Source organism: Chamaea fasciata, unplaced genomic scaffold (assembly GCF_029207755.1).
Source record: "Chamaea fasciata isolate MVZ Bird 193981 ecotype frontalis unplaced genomic scaffold, bChaFas1.0.hap1 SCAF_1, whole genome shotgun sequence".
Lineage (NCBI taxonomy): Eukaryota > Metazoa > Chordata > Aves > Passeriformes > Sylviidae > Chamaea > Chamaea fasciata.
In genome coordinates, this window is record NW_027094086.1 from 35,309,199 (window position 1) to 35,329,343 (window position 20,145).

General features: G+C 46.1%; 3 non-coding genes across 3 annotated transcripts; 1 reads left to right on the plus strand and 2 right to left on the minus strand.

The window, feature by feature from the left end:
- The first annotated feature begins 14,476 nt into the window (after positions 1-14,476).
- On the plus strand, positions 14,477-14,549 carry TRNAR-ACG (transfer RNA arginine (anticodon ACG)). Its single transcript has one exon. It is a non-coding gene; the product is annotated as a tRNA-Arg (tRNA).
- Positions 14,550-18,058: 3,509 nt separating this feature from the next.
- TRNAY-GUA (transfer RNA tyrosine (anticodon GUA)) lies at positions 18,059-18,149 on the minus strand. The gene is given in 2 exon segments: positions 18,059-18,094; positions 18,113-18,149. It is a non-coding gene; the product is annotated as a tRNA-Tyr (tRNA).
- A 1,842-nt stretch (positions 18,150-19,991) lies between these two features.
- On the minus strand, positions 19,992-20,064 carry TRNAR-ACG (transfer RNA arginine (anticodon ACG)). Its single transcript has one exon. It is a non-coding gene; the product is annotated as a tRNA-Arg (tRNA).
- Positions 20,065-20,145: the final 81 nt, after the last annotated feature.

The following is a 20,145-nucleotide window of genomic DNA, read 5'->3' on the forward strand; positions in this document are numbered from 1 at the left end:
GTATATGCTCTCTCTCCGATAGTTTAGTTCAAATATATTTTAGTTTTGGGCACTGCTGTGTTTATATCTGTTTATTAGACACTGATATCCCTTTCAGCTTGGCATTTGTTCCAGAGTTATTTTTAAAATGACAATTTCCCAGATAATTTGTGACATGTGATGCCTGCTCTTAAGGGAAAGCCATCTGTGCTTCTACTTGCCAATAATTTATCACACAACTGTACAAGCAATAAATATCTCATCCTCAAATTTAAGCCAAAGTCCCTGCATTACTGTATAATATCGCTTTGCCACCATACTGTACATGTACCCAGAATATTTTCTTCTCTTTTAGCCAATAACTACAATACTTTCTCAGTTCAGTGTCTTGTAGAAAGCTTTAATGTTTATTCTGCCTTATGACTGTATAGGGCTTGCATCTGAAAAATGAAGTAGAGCAGGTGAATGAGTGCCCTACACATCCAGGGTGGACCCCAATTCTAAAGCCTGACCCTCAGTCTGCATGCAACACCAGTCTGGAAACTGTGCACTTCAGGAAAATATAAAAATGAAGGTTTTCATGGATTTCTGCATGAAAATGAATATGATCCTCTGCATGCAATTGTAATAAATAACATTAAATTAAATGTATTATTGACTTACTTTATTTTCAGTGCCTCACATGCTTCTTAAGTGTTTGAGTGAATTCCTGTACACAATTGCAGCTCACCAAGCTGAAAATTCCCCTGTGTAAACTTACACACATTTGTCAGCAGTCCCACAGAAACAAATCGATTTTTCTAAGTCTTGCATTCAGGGGAAATTAGTCATAGCTTAGTTAAACCCACTTGAAATCACACCTTTGTTTCGACTGCCTGGTGTGGACCAGAGCCTGGAGTCCAGTGGGAGAAGCTGCTCTGGCAGCTGAGCTGCAGACAGCTGGGGCTTTTGGCAGGGCTGGCAGGGAGCCTTCCCTGGCAGCAGCAAGAAGATATTTCTCTTCTTTCCCTCCTCTCCATAGCTGGGTCAGAGGTGACTTTTGCATCTGGAGGAATCTGAATGCCTCATTCTTGCCCTCCTAACTTTGAGTCAGCTGCCCCTTGCACAGCAAAACCTGCTTCAATAAGGGGCTCTGAATTAGAAGAGGAAAGCCATCCTCATCTGGCAGGGCAGGAACTTCCACCTTACTGCACAGGCAGAAACAGAAATTCTGGATGGAAGAGCTGAAGGCTAGAAATGTCAGCACACAACAATACCTGTATATGCTGATATACGGAAGGGGGTGTTCATGGCATGCAAAATAGCCACGCTGGCCCTTTGGAGAATGAACTGAGGCACCTCTCAGGGTGTAACGTGCCTCTGGGATGTGATTCTGGTGAGTTTATACCTACCCACAGTAAACCCCAGAAGCCTTCTGTTAACTGGCTGAGTGGGACATCTGATGCATCTGCAGAGGACATCTGGTGGCAACAAGGTGAGGGACAGTGTGCTGCTGGTTTTCCCCTTTCTGTGTCCTGAAGCATGCTAACGTGGAACAGGTAACAAACAGCACAACCAAAAAGAGACTCAACAAAGCAAAGATAAACCCACCTTCTGCATCCAGGCCTGAGCTGAAATATTTTTCTAGCAGGAACATGTAGTCCAGACAGGTGAAAAATTAGTACAGGTTTTTCTGACAAGGTATTATGAATCACAGCAATAAATTATAGGTAAAGAAATGCAGAGGCTTGACCACACTTGCAAAGGCAGGATGAGAAGTGCCAGGAAAGACACATATTGTATGACCACTCTGCAACAAGGAGGAAGAGAAGAGCCAAGTGTAAGACACTGAGGAGAAACAGAAAGATCCTGCAGCTGGTCTTCAGCAGGGACTGCTCAGGATAAGCTTCAAAGAACTTGCACTGTGAAAGAGCCTGGGACCCTCCTGTCTCCCCCTGGCAGCCCTGTCCCCCTCCTCTTCCTCACCTTCCACTCCTGCAGGGGAAGACCACCAGCATACACAGCTGCCCACCTCTGAAGAGTCACCAAGTCAAGCCATCTTTCAATAGACAAACAAAGGGTAAAATGACTTGCTTTAACACTCCTCCTGGACAGAAAATCTGGACATCTGCCAGTCATCACCAAGAAGAAATCGTTGTTTTTTGTTTTTTTTTTTTATTTCAGTATTGTTTGTCTGGGAGTGTTACCTGGCTTTGTTGACATAACTAGAACAGTAATTCCTAAATATAGGCTTGCTTTTACAGACATTACTTCTAACTCCTCTATTTTGCAGCCAAATAACAGCTTGCAGCCTGTGGACTGATGGCCTGGAACATGGAAAGCTGGCTGCAAAGCACTGGGTTTAGGAGAGGGATTTGGAGGAGGAAGGAGAGGTTGAGTGATGTCCAGGTTCAGATTTCAATGTCATAATGGCATCTCTGGGTTTTGCATTCACAGAATTCCCCTCTGCAACCTCTTATCTTGTACCAGAGTTGTGAAGCTCTTGTGTGTCACTCAGAAAATCAGCCCTGTGGCTCTTTCGCATGACTGGAAAACAAAGAGAAAAATCATATTTTGGCCAGAGGATGCAGGCAAAAACATGCTCCCACATGACTTGCTTCCCCAATGAGCCTGCAGAGACAAAACACACTCTGCAAGGAGCAGGCTCCTTGTCCAGGCATCCTGCCCTGGACATGGTGGGTGGTAAGAAGCATCTCAGTCCATGGGTACAGTGCCCTGGCCTGCTGCCACTCCACCTTCTGCCTGTCCTGGGCTGTGTGCAAGCACCCCACCACCCAGCCCAGGAGTGGGCAGACCTCTACACTGGCAGCTGCCTAAAGCAGATGGGAGATGCCCATCATTCCCTGGGCAGGGATCAACACCCACCCCCCCCAGTCTGCTGCCTCCAGCAGCACCTCACACTCCTGAGGCTGGTGGGACTCACCTGCAGGCTTCCCACAACAGCCCAGCCGCTGGAAGAGGACAGAGCTAGTTGGTGCCTGAGCAATACAACATCCTAACAAAAATAAGGTTGCCGTCTCCAATTCTGCTCACCCAAATGTAAGACTTAGGGCAAAATAATGATGCATCCTTCTCCTCTTCCCATACGGCTAACTCTGCTTGTTGTTTTGGCTGAAAAGATTTCCATTTTTAGCCAAGCATTCCTTAGGGAGGCTAGGGAAGGTTCTCAATAAATCCCACCTTTTGTCTGTGCCCATTACCGTGCCGTGAACAGTCCCTCAGGAGTGGGTGGCAAGCACCGGCATTCCCACCTATCTTTCAAGCCAGCATGTTGCAGAGATTCAGATTTCACTTACATTGGCAACAACATACTGAGCCGACAAGCCAGCTATAAGATGAAGCCCTCCTACCTAAACAAGTGGAAACTGCAAATCATATTTTGCATTTCATGACTTTATTGTGATCGATACACACTCCATGATAAATACTGAGACTACCCTTGTGTGTGACTCAATTTATGCAGCCAAAGAGAGCCTTTGCAACAGAGACTAGTGCTTTCAAAAACAGTTGCCTTTTGAGACTGACATTTTTTCCACTCAACACACACATATATCTATCTAGCTATAGATAGATATATATATATTTGTGTACCTCATATGTGATGACAGGCCATATGCGGTCAGTATTTGGAGACCGTCTAAAAACATTCTGAGGATTGGTTTCAGATCTCCAGGAAAACAAAGACCAGCACAGGAGATAATGACATCTTTAGAAGGTTTCCTTTGCACACATGAAATCACAGCAGAAGAGGAAAGCTCAAAGCATTTCCAAGGGTGAGTCACTGGGAGTACATCAAATGTATGGGACATGAGATTTCAGGGACAAGCTACAAAGACCAGACAGAGGGAGGATGACTGCCCTTTTATTTTTAAGAGGATGGACACTGCCCTGAGCTGAACTGTGTGCAAAAGCAGCCTTCTCTGGGCTTATCCACTCTCAAGGACCTTCCACAGTTTGCAGGAAACCAGGAGAAACATGGGATAAATGGGCATATGAGTTAGATAATAACTTCTGTTCCAAATGAATCAGTGGTACCAACATGAATTATAGCAAACCTCAGAGATTCGGATTAAAAGACCCTGTATCAGGGACAGTCTGTGGACAAACTGCATCAAGGGCTCATTCCTGCATGCTGTGGTTCTGTACCATCATTGTGACACCAAGACGTGTGGCCACTGCCCCACCTGTCTGCCTGGGAAAAGGAAGATCCTTTGGCTTCCTTCTGCCCTCCAGCAGTGCCAGCAAGCCAGCATGAACCTGTCACCCAGCTTTAGGGGACACAGAGAAACAAAGCCCTCCCAAAGAAAGTCTGATTTCCTCAGCAGCCTCAAGATCAGGATGTCAAATGGTGTCCAGGCCGTAGCCTTCAGACAGGCAGGGTGACCTTACAAGGTTGTTGGGGAAGATGAATCAGGAAGACCTTATAAATATGATTGTTTAGCAAAAGATTCTGAAAATATGAAACCTATAATCGAAATAGAAATGGAAGCTTACTTTGAGTTGTAGGATACCGAGTCTTAGTTACTATATAACTTGAAAACAATAGCCTAGCCAGCTGAAGGAGAATCCCTTTTGATTGAACAATACCTTTCTGCTGGCTAAGGGATCCAAAGGTCAATGTAGCCAAACAGAAAAGTCTAAAGAGTAGTTTTTAGAGTTTCAAATATAACATCGTATGGTAATGTAGTAGTTCTTATAGGCTATATGTAGATTCTATAGGATTTTGTGTCTTGTATTGGTTGGTCACTGTAAATTAGAATATTCATCACAAAAAGAGATAGAATGCATTGTAACAAAGACCTTGCTCTCTTACTTCTTCCTCTCTATCCCTTGCTCTTTGCTCTGCTCTTACCTTTTCTGCTCACGCCTCATAGCTCTATTCCCTGCTCTCCCTTCCCTCTTAACTTTTACCCCCTTGTTCATTCTCCCGCTCTCTCTGGGACTTCTCTTCAGCCGAGCCTGGTGGCTGAAGGAAAGGCCCTTTTTACCCACGACCCTTGCAATAAAACCACGTATTCTAGAATATCTCAGGTCAGCAGAATTCCTTCTCCCTGCCATCCACAGATGATCCTACACAAGGTGATTAACATGAGGCATTTATCATGCTCCTTGCAGTTATCAGCATTGTCTAAAGTCTCAAAATCAGTGAGCCTGCAAGACTGGATGTAGGATAACAAATGTGAGATGAACAGTTCAGCATCTCCCCAAATCACATGCAACTTTACAAACCCAGAGATTCCCAAACCCTTATCCCCTCCACACATCACTGCTAGAAAGAGATCCATATTTCACAGCCAAGGCATACAAGTTTGTCCAAAGGACTGGAGGAAGTATCGCATGTGGGAAAGGAATAGTGCTGCACTACTGTCTAAAAATAGGTCCTTTCCAGGGCTAGGGACAAGTTTCACAGATAACAGGAACAGGCTTGCTTTTCCACACCCCCAAACATATCCTGCAGTGAAAATGAGATATGAATGAAGAAAGAATATAAGTAAAACAAAAGCAGTTAGAAAAAGAAGAGAGTACACCAGTAAGAAAAGTGGGAAAATCCCACTTCCTTTTGAAAAGTAAGCAACCAAGTAGTTTATTATTTTAACACAACCCTCTGCTTCTGAAATGCAGCCCTGACCCTTTCCCCTCTACTTTGCTATTACAGCATCCCATGAGAGCCTGTTTGTAAATCATGGCTTGATGTCTCCCCTAAGAGCAGAAAAGTAGGAATGGTGAATCCTCCCCAGGTACCTGCATTTTGTAGAATAACAGGGATATTTGCTTGTGGAGTACAGGAGTTGGTGCTGTGGCAGTGGGGAGCAACAGAGGTGCCTCAGCAGGGGCAGTGCTAGGGGGCCTCCTAAGCATACCAGAATTTAAGGAAAAGGGTATTTTGCAGAACTTTTACAGGAATTTTGACTGGATGACAGATTTGTTTTCTGCTCTGGACTTAACAGGCCATTGCACTCCAAACTCCACTTCTGCAGCCCCAGCTCTGTCAGTAGGAAAGGAGAGTGATGTTCAGCAGAGAGGGACTTGTGTTTCGCAGCACAGATCCAGCTCAGGCTTCTCAGCTGGCATCAGTTCATCACTTCACAGGGATACAACCCTGTCCCAGTGTCAGGTTTCTCCCTAGCCTTGGTCTGCTTGACATAAGCCACTCCTGATGCTATTTCAGTATGCTCTCCATTGCTCAGCTGGCAGAACAGAGAACTGTGGATATTTTTTTTTTCCAGGACAATGCTGAGGCCCATAGTTCAAAGGAGAGACTGATTTTAAGTTTGTACTCAGCACAAACTTTATACCACATCAGAGACCTGCTGAGACTCCGTCCCAGTTCCCCAGGACGGTCTAGGTAATGTTCTCATCCACCCCCATCTTGAGGATCATTCTTTCAGGACAGAATAGAGATCCAGTGCTTGAAGATAAAGGGTCAAGTATTTCCATATTACAGCTAAAGAAAAATACTTTGTGTACGGGCAGGAAGGTTTCCACACAGTAAGCTGCTACCAGAACCAGGGAAGTGTCTGTTTATCAAGTGGCTGGTGTCAGAGGTAACAAATGTTCTTAGGTTTCTTTTTTTTTCAAATTCTTTTGTTTTCCTTTTATTTCCTTTTGCTATATGCCCTGCAAATGCTTTCAAGGCATATAGCAAAACCAGCATGACTCTTCATTCCTGAGTACCAATGCCTTTTTTTCCTTTGGAAAGTCAGATGAGAAGAGAAAGTTTCCCTTTTGGCCATTTTTCAGTCAGGATCTTTCACCCATTCCTTCACATGAGATTTTCGTGAGCATAGAAGAGCACAGCATTTGAGAGAGAGATGCAGGCATTTGCAAGGAAAACAACTGGAAAAGCCTTCAAGGCAGGCACTTTTAGCCACGATCAGGAATGCCATTCCACTGTGACATTGTGTTCATTGTACCAAGCAGCAGTTTATTGCATTAACGTCCTTTTGAATTATCACTTCAGGAAGCATCTCAAGCACGTCGGCCCATGTCCACACACGTGGTGTTGCATCACCCTCTCCCCACACCAGGCTGTTCCCTAGGAGTCCGCCCTTCTGATTCTGGCAGAGTTTATGGAATGCAAGGGAAGAAAGGGTGCACAGCAAGTTCTTTCACCATAGAATAACTCAGATTTTGTGTGTCTCCTAAAAAGCCTTGACCTTGACACGGAGGGGGCAGCTTTGCAGTAAGATTTGTGTTTTGTCTGTGCTGTCTGAGGATGCACATCTCTCACTTCACAGTTCTACACTCTGCAGTCAGGACTGGGCAATATGAACCAACAGTTCATGGCAATAGACAGCAGCACAACAGTCTGATACAATGATCTGGGTGGAAGACAGAGAGTTGATGCAGCAAACAAAGCTTGTCATCAGGCTGGAGGGTGACCCCACTGTGACACCAGACACCAGCACTGAGGGAAGCTGCTCCAGCACTGGATATAAGGGAAGGTGTGCTGCTGTAAGCTGAACGTGCTCCTTTGTCCCACCACTGTGGTCAAAAAGCTGGGAAAACAGGGCCCCACTGATCCCACATCCCCTCACTGCCACCCTTTGGATGAAGAGAAGAAAAGTGGGGGAGAGAACAGGCATATGCAGGGCACAGGGAGGGCTGGGATGTGGTGGGAAAGCAGAGCATGGGATCAGTGCCAGAGCTGCTGTGCATTTCCATTGTCACAGCATTTAGAGCTGCACAGCTAAGGAAGCCTGCAAACAAGGAGAGGTGATGTAAAGACAGAGCCTCTGATGGATCTGCTTCCTCATGTCACTTGTGTTGCTCTTTTCATAATGCTGTGGGGTCAGCTCCCTTCATCTCTATCCTGTTGCAGGTGTGCAGACAATCTTACTTCAGATAATCCTTAGGTAAGAGGTGACAAGCTGGAGCAGTACACGGCCTTGTTCTGATGCTTCTGATAATTCCAAAGCCTGTAATGCAAACATGAAGTGGATGATAATAGATTTATGTAAGAGTAGACTACAAATCACATCTCTTCCAGTTACCCACGTAGTATGGCCTTGGTGCTATTTCCATCCCTAATCAGTGCTATGAAGCACTTCACAAGAAGCAGACAGCTTTGCAGCAGCATTGTTTTGTGCAGAAATTTGTATTCAAGGCGCTTTTTAGGCCTTGGTTCACCATATCCCACAGTGATGCATCTGCTACTTGCCATCATGCTGCTGGGACTGGGGCTCCTGTGAGATCCTGCTGGGAGTTTCTCTAAGGACTGCATCTCTCATCTTTTGATAGCTCAGCTCCCAGGGTAGAGGGCTGCAGTGCTTATAGAGTAATCCTCAGTCACTGGTTCTAATTACAGCTCAAAGGACAGGGGACTTTGGCAGGGGGAGGAAGATTTCTACTCAACACTACTCAACCCCTGACACATTGAGGAACCTCAGGAGTCATGCCCCGAGCCTTTGTCCCATTCCACACTAGTGTCCACAGCTGCTTTTGTCAGCAGAGGATGCCTCTGCCATCCCTGACCTTCATCAGAGGTACTCACCAGGGACCTCATTCCTGCAGCCAAAATGGGGCAGGCATGGCTCTCACTAACCTTTAGCATTCCAGAGAACATGGCAAGGAGCCTGACATGAGCTAGGCGGCCACAGGGTAACAGTTCACTGTCACCCTCAGCTAGCAATGTCAGCAGGCAATCAGTAATACTGAAATCCCACTTCATCCAGAAGACATGAAGTAAGAGTGAAAATAAAATAATAATGTAATCTATTTTGGATGGATATTAATGCATTTGTCATGGAAATAAAATAATCCATGACAAATCCATTAATATCCATCCAAAACAGATTATATTTATGTAATACTTAAAAAGACTATACAGGTTCCTATCCTCGCTGATCTAAATTGGCAAGACCTCTCACCCATCATCAGGTATTTAGGTGATATTCCTGAGAAGTGGCAATGCTTCCTTAGAAGCCTCCTCTGCATGTAATATCTCAGGTTGCATTCACTGGGGTACTCCTGATATGTTAGGTCTCACAGCTAGTTCCTTGGGCTCCTGGAATGTGTCCAGACAGGATGCTTATTCCCAGAACTAAAGTCATCCATTGTTCCCTTTCAGGGAAGTATGTTTCTTTAACAAGCCAGGTGTCATCCAGACAGGCAGGAAGAAGGTGCCAACTCTCTCATCCTTTCTCTGGTGACTTGTTAACATGTTTCCATATGAAATGTTCTTTGCACCTGACCTCACAACGTACATGGAGATGGAAACTGAAAAACAGAGCTTCTCAAGGAGTCAATGGGGAGAGCAGGAAGCTCCACCTTTCTTCATCTTGGTGTTCTCATTTTCAGCCTTTCCCTCCCTTTACAGATTTCTTGGGGAAGCATGTCCAGCATGTGGGAGGCAGGAGAGCTTCTTGTCTCTGACCCAAGCCTGGTGTTGTGTCCACTCCTCCCGCCACCACAAATGCTGTAGGAGCCATGCAGAAGGGCAGAAAGGTGCTGAACCATTTCCTTCCAGTTTAGGGAGGAAACTGTGCTGCCAGCTGGCTAAAGGGTATCTCTGTGTGGTCCCTTGTTTTGGTTTGGGAAGACAGGTATCTGCCAGGTAATAAAAAAAAAACCAACTGGAGTTTCTTTTGGAATGGAGAGTGCAAACCTCTCCTCCACCCCTTTTTTTTCTTTTTTAATTATAAATTTACAATCAGAGGCTCTTGGGCAAAGATTTGGGAAATAGGAATAGCAGTTCTTTACTAGTATGTATTACAAAGCAAACAAACACAACCCCCCCCCCCCCCCCCCCCAAACAACTACGGCATTAATAACAAACGAAAACAGTACCAAGAACCTTGAGGGTTTTGTTTCACAAAACCCAGGGCAGTTTGGTTTCGGTGTCCTTGCAGGATCTTCAGAGCGCCAAGCTGAAACGGTGGAAAAGTTTTGGGCTGGTAGCTGGGATGGCAGGGTGTCCCGGCAGGCAGGGGCAGGATGCCCCGGCAGCGCAGGGGGTGCAGGGTCACGCTGTAGCAAGAGGAGCAGCGCTGAAGAAGCCGAAGGCGAGGCAGGGCTGGCCCAGCTCCCACGGGTGGCAGAGAAAACTCAGGATTCAGGCCGAACTGGTGATAGTAGATTTCCCAGGACTGGATCTCTTTGGCCACAGTGAAACTTTTCCAGCCAGCAACAGCCGGTTCTCTCTCTCCCCGGAATGCCGGAAAAAGAAGAGCCCTGCAGCTGCCTCAAGCTTTGTCTTTTACCTGCATTATTTCTCTCTTCTAACTTTGTCTACCTCTTTGTTTCGGTTAAGTACGCTCAAGTATCCAACACTTGGTCTCCTTGGTAACTTATGGGGAAAAACTTCTTTAGAGAAAGAAGGAACAAACCTAACCCCCAACATCCCTGTATGAGGCCACTTTGTAAGACTGGCAGGAGAATGTTTGCTGAGGGAAGTGGAAGATGCAAAGGGGAAAAGACACAAGAGGATAAGGAAAGAGACTGTGTTCATGCACAGCAGTAAGTCCCAGGATGTCATCTGCATTGAACAACTCCTTTAAAAATGATTTCTCAAGCCCAGAACAATGCTTCTACCTCCTCTGCTACTTTGCAGCACCAGAGCAACCTGCTTCTCATCCTTCCCACATCAATCTTCACCTCCTCTTCCATGAAGGGGTGAACTGTCTGGCCCTTTCCCTGAAAAGACAAGTCCCATCAACCAGGGAACAGCCTCTGCTTGAACAGGCAGGGACTGCTCCCCTTCTATTCCCAGCACTAGCTTGAAGCAACATATCTCCTCCAAACCAAGGCTGACTGGGCTCACACACTTTGCTATATGGCCACCAGAATAATGATAGCAGGAAGGGCAAAGAAAAGATGTTTACATTATTACAGAAGGGAAAAAAAAAAAAAAGACAGAAAAATAAAATGGTGGCATTGAGACATCAAGTCAGTGCCTTTCCCATGACAGCACTCGGGCTTAGCACTGGAGCCAAGGTATTGTTAGCTGGCCAGGTAATGCTAAAGGAATGAAATCATTCTTATTTTTGCCAAGAGGAAAGGCCATCCTGTCTCTTGAATAGGGAATAAATAGGAAGAGCTCTATACCAAATTAGTGAAATTTGCAGGATTGGAAGAATTTGGGGTTTTAGCAGAAAATTTTTTAGAACATGAGAAGTGTTTTGTTCCCACACAAGGAAAAGCTTCTTGGTCAACACAGCCTGAGGCATAAGGTGTGGAGGAAGGTAAGCTGTCTGCTCCTTACTGTGTCAGGAGGGCCTGCAGCAAAATGCCTGGATATGAGGGAATAGTCGTGCTGATTTAATCTTCAAAGCCAGTAACTGAAGCCTGGTTTTCTCTCATTTCTCCACCTACCTCTTTTATAAGTTTATCTGTCTTGGCAACTGTGAGTATATGTTTTTATTGTCTTTTTGTCTTAACCTGTCTTGCGTTAACCATGATTCCAGTGTAATTGGATACTAATGACTTGTTCCTTGCCAAAGGATGTGGTAAAACTCCACGTAGAGCTTGGGGCACCTTACCAGAACTCTGGGTTGCCAACTTGTTCTCCATAATATCCACAGCACTGTGTGCAAATATCCAAAGCAATGTCCCTTCCTTCAGCTGCAGCCCCCATGCTCTCCCAGGGACAATAGTGAGGGAAGGAGAAGTGTCTTCTAGAGATGTATTACCCCTTCTCATTTCCAGCTCTTACATGTATTCACTCTCTTATTGGTCCACTAGCCTGAATTCCCAGCTCTGGCTCCAGCTTTCTCCAGGCATTTGGATTTTTGGTCAAGTTTGCTAGTTGACCAAGGCTTTGTCTCAAACCATTAGTCTTGGTTGCAGCTCACTCTGCGGTTCAAGCAGGGCCCATCTCACTGGGTCCTGCTTTCTGAATTGCCAGACACCATGATGCAGCTGTTTTGGAATGCAGCACATGCTGCATTAGGCAAAATGAAGCACCCTTGTTTGCTCAAAGAAATTCTGCTGGAACTAAGAGGAAATCTGAGAGGCTATCCTTCTCTAACATCATTCTTCATCCCATCACAGGGAGGGGTAGAATACCTGGGATCTCTGAGCTCCTACATGGAAGCCCTCTATCCTGCCTGGCCTGGGCATGCAGTGGATCATCTCTCTGGCTGCCAGCTGGAGGAATAGGTGTGAGTCCAAGATGCCCAAGTAGAAAAAGGCACCACCTCCACCCCTGCAAACTCTTGTTTGCAGTTACACCCTTCCTGTTGTTATACACCCACCACCCATTTGGCCATGCTCATCCCCTTTCATTCACTTTGTGGTTTTTCTGGTTAATTCAGGGGGAAAAAACCCATTTGCAGGAGACAAGTTATTTGCAAGTCTTTGCTTATGAAGGATCTGCTCCTCCCAGTTTATCTCCCTGCACCAGCCTGAGGCAGTCAGGAAGATTTTGGCCTTACCTTCACTACCCACCTTATTTGCACCTGCACAATGTAAAGTGAGCAAAAAGAAAATGGAGAGAGATTGGAAATAACAGGTCTAAAGTGAGCTGTCTGTGGACACAGACAGTGACTCTACCTCTCACCTACTGAACACATTCCCCACTTCTCACTCCTTGCTCCCACTCCATGCCTTTTTCTTCATTACCTCATCACAACACTCCTCCTCCAGGCTGCAGTTTGGCAAGTACCTTCAAGAGGCTGAGCTGCCCTGACCAACAGGATAGGGCAGCCTAGGCCTCTCACCTACCTTGTGCTGCCCCTGCCTGCAAGGTCTAGTCCCCTCATTAGCACCATCTGAGCTTATTCACTTCACTGACCATTGGAAAATTACCCACCCTGTTGGAGTATCAAGCTGACTCAGGTGCCTGGAGTGCCCACAGCCAACTATAGCCAGGACAAGGCAAGCTGTGTATTTGAGAGCAGTGGAGAAGAGAGGAGAAGTGGGACCTCTTTACTTTGGACTAAAGAGTTGTCAAACTGGCTCACCCTCCTTTCAAACTTCATCCTCAACTTTATTACTATCCAGAATATAATACCTTCAGTACCCCACAAGATAGTCCATGACTTGAAGGAGCACTCGCAAGCAAGTCAAGCCAAAAGCCATCACTTACCACAGTAGTCAGGCAAAATCTCTGCTGCCAGGAAGGTACAGTAGCAATGCATTTTCAAATAGGGTTGTGGTAATTAGCATCTGACTCCAACAGCTCCCAGCATTTTCCATGGCAGCAGGTTGCATGAATCCCATCCTGCCTCTAAGGAATGGAAAAACGTGCCACTCATGTTCTTTCCCACCCTCCCTAATGTACAACACTGGTTAACTGCTTTAGTTTGGTTTTCATTGGCTGAATGAAACTGGGGTTGAATATGCAGAGTTGTTTTTTTTTTTTTTTTCCAGTATCCTGGCTCTCTCTGGTACAGACCTGTTCATAAAAGCCTGAATGGACAACTGTCATGCCAGAACTCAAACACCAAAGGCTACCATGGGAAAGAAGCTTGCAGCTCACTGACATCAAGTTATTATCAGTGATGGATCAACACATTTGACTGCCACAAGGTAAGCAACGGGCTCAGAAAAGCAGGCAGCAAGTGTCAGCAAGAGGTCCTGAAGCTGAATCCAAAATGTCATAAATCCTGGTCTCTTCTTGGAAAAGCAAAACCTGTTTTGCATGTGACTGATGAGTAAAATCTGGAAAACAAGTTCTGTGACCTCGTGGCCTTTGTGGAACATATCAAATGACTAAGACCACAGTCACTGAGACAACAGTTGCCTTTGCTGAAGCACCAACATGATGCTCTGTATGAATTCCGAGGCAAAGACTGTTTGGACAGTTCAAAGTGCGTTGTCTCTGGCAGCTGAGCTGTAGGAAAAAAAATTATGGGGTAGAGACCGAGAGTAATTCAGAGGTCGAGGCAGGAACCAACGTGCTGACGTGAGTTAGGCGTGTTGTCATTGGACAGGTACTGATGTGACAGTGGTGTGAGGGCTGCCTGGAAGATGAGGTGCTGATGCTGTGTGACTGCCTTCAGAGCTGCCCTCATCCCTCAGAGCAGATCAGCTCTGTGTCAGTCCCAGCCCTGCAGGCCCTGTCTGTCTGATCTGGGGTCCTTCCCCGAGGCAGGACCAGGCAAGGCTCATCTGCTACAGAACCCTGGAAGCGGCAGATTCCGCCTCCTTCTCCCACCAGTTGGGATTCCTCTTCCAGACACCAGGGGAACAGGCAGGCTCTGCTGGTGCAGATGGCTGTTAAGGGCAGGGAGACAACAGGGTTTATGAGTGAAAGGGCATGATACATCTGCCAGAATTTGGGAACTGGATTATATTGTGATGAGTGATGTTTTTCCTGTTTTCCTTTCAGCATAGATATTGCAGCGGGTGACATAATGGGGCTTATTCTCAGCTTGCACTTGCAAAGCTCTTCATCACAGGGAAGCAGTATCAGATATGGAGCTTGGACACAGATATTGGGATTTCCACTGTGCAACCTCTGCATTTTAGTGGTGCTAGGCACCAGAAGCAGCATCCCCTGGGGTCTCCGTAAGAAGCTACAGGACCACCCTCATATGGCACGGGCAACAGCTGGGGGCCAGTGGCGCAATGGATAACGCGTCTGACTACGGATCAGAAGATTGTAGGTTCGACTCCTACCTGGCTCGCTCTTTTCAGTTTTATACTCCTTCTTGCCTTACTCTGGTCTTCCCCGAGGTTCCCACCCACCCCCTTGTGCAAACGTGGGTGGAAAACTGGGAAGCTTGGATAATTACAAACAAACGAGTGGTTCAGAAGCTGGAGATGTCGATTTGCGTTCCTTTATGTATGATTTGCGTTCCTTTATGTATATGCGCACACATCCTGCTCAGCATCCTTGGAAATTTTCAATTTGGGTCAACTCCACCTCTAAACATACTAATTTTTGAAAAGATTTTATTACATGGGTCTTTCCCAACCCCACAGGGAACTTCCAATATTCAAGTCTCTTCCCAGCATCTTCCAGTTTTCCACTGTCAAGCTCCAGCTGGGCTGACCCTAGAGGATGCTCATTTATCCAACTCCTCCTGCTGAAACGGGACAGGGGAATGTCCCAAGGAGTTAAAAATCATGTCTAAGTGCCCACGATGAGAGCTGAGAGAGCTGCTGATAGCTGAGTGATAGCTGGGTGACTCTGAAATCCCACTTAGAGATCAGGTGAAGAGTAGATACAAAAAGAAGCATGTGTTTACAATATTCAAAACAGATACACTGACAAAGAGTAATTATTCCTCAGTAAAGGAATAATAAAGTTTCAGGTACTAACAAAATCAGGAAAGAGCTCTCTTGTTTCCAGTCGTTTCCCACCTTTGCAATCAGCAGAACATCTTGGCTATGCATGTGCCACATATCTCAAACTGCATCCATCAGGAAGCACCTTGTTGTGCAGGAATATTTTCACCATCTCTCCTTTAAAATCCTTCAGGCAGACTGAACCTTTTTACCCTCATGCTTCCATGAGATTTATTCTGTTTTTCCTTTCTCCAGCAAAAGAGACAGCTTTTGTTTGAAATACAAACAAACCTTTTCTTACAAGACAGGACCTGAAAATTTTCTTTTCGGTTGCAGCAGGTGTCCCCCCTGTACCCATCAGGCTATTTAAAAGCCCCTAATCCCTTGTTTGCCTGAAGTACCCTACTCTGGTAACCAACCCAGTGTATCAGGGTGAAATGTTGTATGATTGGGGTTTTTATAATCTCTGGCATCTTTCATTATTAAGTGATACAAACAATTGTATAGACTGTACACACAGCTCGTTATTGGCCCTTGCTGGAGACCAGATACAAAAATAATTATGCACTTGCAGGTGACTGTCACTAATAACTTGCACCTAAATGAAGTATTTCACAAGTTACACTATGAAGCAAGCAATGAATAGTTTGCTACTGTAGTGAAAAACATTTAGTACCTTTAGATCCATGAACATGTCCTAGAAGAATGGGAAGCTGAGCCAAGCAGTCACATGAATGTAACAGGCCATAGATCATGAGGCAGAATAGTTGCTTAGCATAAAGTAAGTCCTGAGACCAGGACATTTTGTGAGGGTTTTTGGTTTAGATTTGGTTTGGGTTTTTTTCCTTTCCTGGCTTTCATTATCCCTCAGGTGTATTACACTCTACACAGAAACGCATGCATATCAATTCTTTCTGAGTGGGTGGGAGAGAAAACACATCTTATAGATGGAGAAAGGAGATGATCTCTTCTCTTGAAGAAAATCTGTGTGTGCTTTTATTTTGTGAGCTATCCTTTAGGAGAAAAGAGTTGCTACTGAATCAGTGAAAAGGAACAAGGGAGTTTAGAGATGTTTATACAGAAAGGGGTGGATCTTGGGAATAAAATCTTTGGCCCTAGATGGAGTCTGTTCCCTGTCCCGCACCAGGGAATGGCACTAGGATGTGCGTTTGGATTGTGGATTCAGATTTGACTGCTAGTGAGTATGAAGTTGTGTGGATAAGAGACAGTTAAGGAAAAGGATGTCTTTCCTCAGTTTGTGCTCACTGAGACGCCTTTTCCCTAAAATGTAGGTTTTCATGCCTGGGTTCCTCATGGGACAGTTCCTGGTAGGGATACACTGCACCATGCTGGAAGAGAAGGGAGAAAAGGCTCTTGGTGTCTAGGTGTGTCCATACACATGCACAAAAACATATCAATTAATAAAGAGGTATCTGGGGCCAGGGATGTAATGCACAAAGAGAACCAATGTGCAGGTCTGACTCCTGCTGAGCTTCATAAATCTGTTTCCATGCTGATAATCTTGCTTGTACTATATTCCCACAGAGAGTGGGTCTTCCTTGCTCTCATATCTGAAATCTACCCCAGAGAAACACTCCCACAGAGAGAGAAGACTCACTCAGGGTTCTGTTGAAGGAGAAAACTTCACTTCCATTCGCCCTCTGCTATGCAGACAGATTTGGACACTTTCAGACACGTTTACTCTCTCCAAGCCAGGAGCAGTTGCCAAGCATGCTTTTCTGCACCCCACGTAGCACCTGTAATGGAAAAGAAGACTTGAAAAGGAAACAATAGAACAAAGGAGAGCAAAAATCAGAGTATGAGTGCTGGCTCTCATACTATGTCCTAAGTAAGCCCATGTCTGTCTGCATTAAACCCCTTCTGTGTAAGGACCTCTATGACCCCTCTCCCTCTGCTCCACATTCTGCTAGAACATCCCATGTCACCCTTCCTGGCACAACCAAAGGGCCAAACATCACACCTGTCACCTTATGTGAAGAGATGGTGGAGGACTTTTATCCACCCCTACCAGCCAGGGTGCTCACAGCCCTCATTTATAAGGATTATCTGGCATCACAGAAAGCCAAATTAGTACAGATTGTTTGGCATCACTTAAAGCAACATGCAAAATGAGGAGAGACTGTCCAGAGAGGAGCACTAAAGATCACCATGGGAAAGAAGACCTAACAAAACTAGCTAAGACTGAACTAAAAATGCTTTCTTATTTTTGGCTTCACTTAGGAGAATGACAAATATATATTATTAAATTGACATGGGATGTCATGAAGTCATATAAGTATCTCAGAGGTGGGTACCACCAGGATGGTGCCGGCCGGACTCTTTTCAGCAGCGCCCAGTCACAGGAAAAGAAGCGAAGGCCATAAACTAAAGCACCAGAAATTCCAGCTTAACATGAGGAAGAACTTCCTCACACTGAGGGTGCCAGGGCACTGGAACAGGCTGCCCAGGGAGGTAATGGAATCTCCCGCTCTGGAGACATTCAAAATCCACCTGGATGCATTCCTGTGTAGACTGCTCTAGGTGACTCTACCTCACCAGGTGGGTATCCAGAGGTCCTAACAATTCTGTGATTACAAAAATATATTATTTATTAAAACTCACTAAATAATAATTAATTCTAGTTTTATTAAACATAATAATAACTAATATTCTTGTGGAAAACAACAAAACACTTTCAAAAGCATCGCTGCAACACGTATTTCAGTATTTACTGCAGGGCTGCCACCTCTCTGCAGTTATTTTTTGTTTGTTTGTTTCCCCTTAGGAAGGAAAAAAAAAAAAGTGAATTGCTTGTGTATCATACGTGTTTGCAAACGGCTCTAGGAGAGTCTTCCTGAGCGGGAGCGAAGACACACTCTGAGCCTAGAAAAAAAACACGAGCGTCTCCTTCGAGCCGGAATCGAACCAGCGACCTAAGGATTCCCGCGGGGCGCGGCCTCTACAGTCCTCCGCTCTACCAGCTGAGCTATCGAAGGGACACGACCGCCGCCCCCCAGCGGCCGCAGAAGGCGCCGCCCCGCCCCGCGCGCGGCTCTGCGCATGCTCCCGGCGGCGGCGGCGCTCCCGGCGGCGAGAGGCGGGAAGAGGTTTGGGGAGCGGGCAGCGGCCGCGGCTGGGTCGCGGTGTGGAGCCCGAGGCGCAATGGCCACCTCCCCTCACTTGGTGGACGGAGGTTGGAGGTTGGACTCCTGCCTGAGCCGCGCACTTCTTAGCGCAGCCGTGCGTCGTGAAGCAAAACCAGGGCCCTTCACAGCAACACGCACACGTCGTTTCCAAGTGTTAGCATCACTCATGAGCTACCGCAGTTATTTATTCATTCCACCGTGAACCACTTCTTTTGGGAAATTTGAATCCACACACTGCTGCGTCCTGTTCCCTGGGCCTCGGCACAGGAAAGACATGGAGGTGATGAAGCGAGTCTAGAGGAGGGACACAAAGTGATCAGAGGGTAGAAACAACTCTCCTGTGAAGTCAGGCTGAGAGAATTTCGGTTGTTCAGCCTAGAGACAGCTCCCGGGAGACCTCAGAGCACCTTCAGAGCACCTACCTAAAAGAGTTCCAACAGAGCTGGAGAGGGACTTTTTTCCATGGGCATGTAGTAACAGGACAAGGGGTAATGGCCTTGAACTGAAAGAGGGTGGGCTCAGACTGGATAGAAGGAAGACATTTCTTACAGTGGGGTACATGAAACACTGGAAGAGGTTGCCCGGAGAGGTGATGAATGCCCCCTCCCTGAAAACATCCAAGGTCTGGGCCTCTGAGCAGCCTGATTGAGTTAAAGATATCCAGTGTCCCTGCTCACTGCAGGAAGGTTGGAAGTAGGAGACCTTTAAAGGTCTCTTCAAACACAAACCATTCTGTGATTTGATAACTGGCTACTCTGAAGCTATGGCATGCTCGCAAATCTAATCATTGGGAATGCCTTCCTCACCTCTCCTGTTTGCAAGCTCTCCTTTATACACTGTATAGCCTTTATGTAAATGAAAAATATTTCGGTTTTGTTGCAAAATCACACACTTTTCATGCAACTGCAGAACAAGGATGTTCTTGCACTTCTGAACACAAAGGGATAATTAAAACATAAACAACATTCCTAATCACAGCAGCATTGCTTGCTGCCTTCAGACACCTCCTGGTTGTTTTCTTTGATGTCGTCTTGTGGGAGTAACCATAGAGTGTCAGCCAATGTGGAGTACAGTGCTCCTCTCCCAGGGCCAGAGGGTTTCTCCCCCATGTAATGTAATGGTGTGTTAATCTGATTAATTTGGGGGAAAAAAAAATTGAAAAATTTAAGCCTACGGTGGTGTTTTGCTTTGGGAAACACAGCACTACCAGGCAGACAAACAGGGTTAAATCGTAGAATCACAGAATTTTAAGTGGCTGGAAGGGACCTTACAGATCATTCAATCCTAACCTGCCTGTCAGAGACAGGGACACCTCCCACTAGGCCATGCTGGCTTTGTTCAGGCTTTGTCAGGCCTTGCTCAAGGCCTGATCCTGCCTGGTCCCGAACACTACCAGAGTTGGACCCCACAACCTCCCTGGGAAACCTGTTGCAGCTTCTCACCAGCCTGACGGCAAAGAAATTCTTCCTAATCTCTAATCTAAATTTCCCCTGTCGTTTTGTACCCGTTACTCCATGTCCCGTCACTCCAGATCCTCATGAAGTCAGGATGATGAGATCAGATGGCGAAAAAGAAGAGAAAAAAAACAGAAAAAAAAGAAGAGGAATGTGAGAAGCCAGGATGGTGAGATCAGCTGGAAAGCTATGACCGCTTCAACGTGCGACCAGGGCCGAGAACGGAAAAAAACAAATGCGAGCCAGGCAGGAGTCGAACCTACAATCTTCTGATCCGTAGTCAGACGCGTTATCCATTGCGCCACTGGCCCCGCACGTACAAGGCCCTTACCCGCCGTTCTGTATACCCGAGAGCGAGGGCGCGGCGCGCCCCGCACACCCCGCGCTCCCCT